Here is a 4,011-nt window from a genome sequence, read left to right as displayed (position 1 = left end):
GAGTGATTTGTAAAACTAACGGCAAAATGGCATGCCAGACCAGGAAGCCAACTGCAGCACCGTGTGATATTTTCATCCTATTTTTGCAGACTTTTTATTTGTTCTTTTTAGTTATACATGACAGTAGAATGTATTTTGACATACCACACATACATGGAGTATAACTTCCCATTTTTGTGGTGGTACATGATGTAGAGTTAGACTGGTCATGTATTCATATAGGAACATAGGATTATGTCCAATTCATTCTACTGTCTTTCCGATTCCCATCCCCACTCCCCCTAATCCCATGAACCTCCACTCCTTCTTTCCCTCCCCATTGTGAGTCAGCATCCACATATCAGAGAGAACATTCAGCCTTTGTTTTTTAAGGATTGGCTTACTTCACTTAATGTGATAGTCTCCATTTCAAGCAAATGCCATTATTTCATTCTTCTTTATGGCTGAGTCATATTCCATTGTGTATATGTACTACATTTTCTTTATCCATTCATCTGTTGAAGGGTAACTAGGTTGGTTCCATAGCTTAGCTATTGTGAATTGAGCTGTTATACACATTGATATGCCCATGTCACTATAGGATGCTTATTTTAAGTCCTTTGGGTATGTGCCAAGGAGTGGGATAAATGGGTCAAAGGGTAGTTCCATTCTGCAAGAGGGATAAAGATAAGGGGAAAAGGGCAGGAGAACAAAGAAAGCCTCGGACATATAAAAAGGGCAGATCACCTCACTTCTTGGGATACCAGGATACCAGCTATGGCCCCCTTCTCCCTCCTGGGAGAAATCTAGGAACTCTATGTTACCCTTTTTAAAATAAACCCTGCTTTATATGCTTGCCTCGGCATGCTTCTCTAATGTTCAAACTTCAACAAGTGAGGAAGCAAAAACTTGTCACAGATACCCAGCAGTATCATTAGGGTAGACAGACCATTACCTTCTGCATAGATGAGTGCAAGGTTGTTCTACTATGTCCTATAACAAAGTATAATCACGATATACCAGAACCAGAAAATATCAGTGGGAAATGTCCATTGCCTTACTTCCCACGTGAAGGTGAACTGGTCTTGCTGAGTCTAGTTTTAAGTAAATGCTGAAAAAAGGCATTAGCCAAGTCCAGAAGAGGATGCACAGAGCAAAAGGAGGATGGGACTGACCTTCTCCAGTAGCTGTGTAATATCAGCATGGCAGCATAGATAGGAAGTATCACCTCATTTAACTTCCTACAGTCAATATCATTCTCCAAGTTCTAGTTGGCTTTTTCACTGGCCCGATAGGGCCATCTAAGGCACTGTGGGAAGGTCATAAAGTCCCAACCTGCTCTAATTCAACCTCTCAAGTAGCTGGGATTACAGGTGTGGGCCTCCGCTCCTGGTTTGCAATTTTAAAAGCCCTTTCCTACTCAGGAGGCTGAGGCAGGAATATCACAAGTTCAAGGCCAGCTAGGGCAATTTAGCTAGATCTTTACTCCAAATTAAAAAAAATAAAATAAAAAGGGGATGTAGCTCTGTGGGAGAGTACCCCTGAGTTCAATATCTAGTGTCTCTGTGTGTGAGTGGGTGGGGGTTCTCTCTGGCTACATACAGCATGGAGAACTGGTTAGAGCAGGACAAAGCAAATGGCAATGAAATCTGCACAAGTGATTCCAACAAAGTGAGCAGAGACCCTCAGTGGTTTATTAAGACACCCTGGGAAGCAGCACTCTGTAGAAAATTGACATGTGTCACTGCTTGGTGTTTTCTTGTGGCAGTTACTAACTTTCAGATCTTCTAAATCAAAAGTGATCTAGGTAACGGTAAAGAAAGGACTAAAATTTACAGATATTCTAAACAAAACAAAACAAAAAAACAAATAGCAATGAAACCAGCCAGGAGGCTGGTGCAGTAATCTGGACCAGAGGCTCAGAGCTTGGACTAGGGCAAAGGAAGAGAAGATAGAAGGAAGCTGACTGGTAGCTTCAAGGAAGAATCAACAAGGCTTGTGTGTGTGTGTGTCAGTTTGGGATAGCATGAAGGGAGAAGCACTAAACACCAAATATTTAAGGAATGAATGAATTCCTGTGCTCCTGCCATATCTTTTTTTTTTCTTTAAGTATTTTTTAGGTTATAGATGGAGACAACACAATGCCTTCATTTTCATGTGGTGCTGAGGATTGAACCTGGGTCCTGCCTGTGCTAGGCGAGCTCTCTCCTGCTGAGCCACAATCCCAGCCCTCCTGCCATATTCTTTTACTGCATGAAATGTCTTCCCTCTACTTGATACTTCCTAGGATAGTTCCTTCCCATTTCTTCCACAAAACTGCCTCTGATTTTGTCCCCCGTTTCCACTTCATGCCTTAGTCAAGTTTCTAACCCATTTACCTCTTTCACCCAACTTGTAGAGTATGGCCCACTCCAGGACCATGTTTTTATACTGCCTGAGTAGTATAATCATGAACAGCTGTGCCGACATAAACCTCTGTGACCAAGAAAACACTATATAGATTCTGGAGCTCTCAAAACCATTTTCTCACTCACAGAACTCTTGTTAAGATAGGTACTACTGTGGAGGAAATAAACTCAGAGCTAAAGTGACATGTATAAGGTTACACACTTTAAAGGAAATGGCAGTACTAACATTAATTTAGATACCATGGTTTTATTAATTATTTGATACTGGGGATTGAACCCAGAGATGCTGGTGCTGAGCAACATGCCAGTCTTTTTGTTTGTTTAAATTTGAGACAGCATCTTGCTAAGTTGCTGAAACTGGATTTGAACTTACCATCCTCCTGACTCAGTGTCATTAGTCACTAGAATTACAGACATACTTGATTCCACGGTTTTAAGTGGAATGCTCTCTTTACCACCCCTCATGGAGATTAAATACTCCTATGTACCCAAGAGAACTGTTAATGCTGGGAGTCAGTTAAATGCCACTTCTAGAAATCCTTTCAAGTATTAATTTATTCTAAAATATGTACTTGGCATATACTATATATACCAAATATGTCATTTAATGTTGAAGGTGCAGCAGCGAACAGGACAAATGGGTCTCCCTTCGACCTCCCAAGTAGCTGGGATTGGAATGCGTTACTGTGCCCTGGTAGACCACTTTTTCTTTTGGGCCATGCCAAGGGATAAATCACAGTTCAGGTTCACAAAGCTGATGAAACGAGGTTAATAAATATATAAACAACATAAGTAATACGTGCTATAAATAAAGACTAAAGAGTGACACGGAGGAGAGTGTGTATCCTTTTTGTGGGCACTATTTCAAAGAGGGTTGTCAGAGAAAGCCTTTCAGAGAAGTAACATTTGAGATCGAGCTTGGACTTCTGCTGTACACACATAACGAATGACAATTTTCCACGAACCTAGTTCTGGAAATAAAAATAAAAAGGGAGATTAACTGGTCTCCCTTTTTAGGGCTTTACTAATAAAACAAATAAAGTGTACATGAAAAAGAAACATCTAAAGATGGACTATCATTGAATAAAAAATTTGTTCTCAAAAAAACAAACAAACAAAAAATCACCAAGTGTCCCGAATGACTGCAAGTGGACAGTTATGGCCTATTAGGCCGCCACCAGGAGAGGGCGCCGCGGGTCCTCTCACACCCAGGAGGCGCCGAGTTCCCCGGCAATGCCAAACTGACTTCTGACACCTAACGATCAAGGCCCCCGTCGCCCCGAGCGGAGGTCAAGGGCAGCGCGGGGAACCCCTAAGGCTCTAGGGAATTGCAGAGGGCACCAGGGCCTTCAAGGAGACGGCGACCTCTGGATCGCAAACCCCTCCAGAAGCAGCAGCCCTTGCTCCCTCGGGGAGAGACGGTTTCCGGCGTCACTACACCAGAGAAGACTGCTTATCCAATCCTGGCTCCTCCTTCCGCTCTTGCCTTTTGAGACCTTCCTCAGACACACACGTGCGGGAGCCAAGCAGGCTGCGGCTACCAATCAGCATTCAGGAAAGGCGCATGCGTAACGGGTAGTGAACTTTGACTTGGAGTCGACCTCCTCTCTTTCCCCCCTCCCTC

The sequence above is a fragment of the Urocitellus parryii genome, chromosome 5 (genome assembly GCF_045843805.1).
Source record: "Urocitellus parryii isolate mUroPar1 chromosome 5, mUroPar1.hap1, whole genome shotgun sequence".
NCBI lineage: Eukaryota > Metazoa > Chordata > Mammalia > Rodentia > Sciuridae > Urocitellus > Urocitellus parryii.
This window is presented reverse-complemented; position numbering follows the sequence as displayed.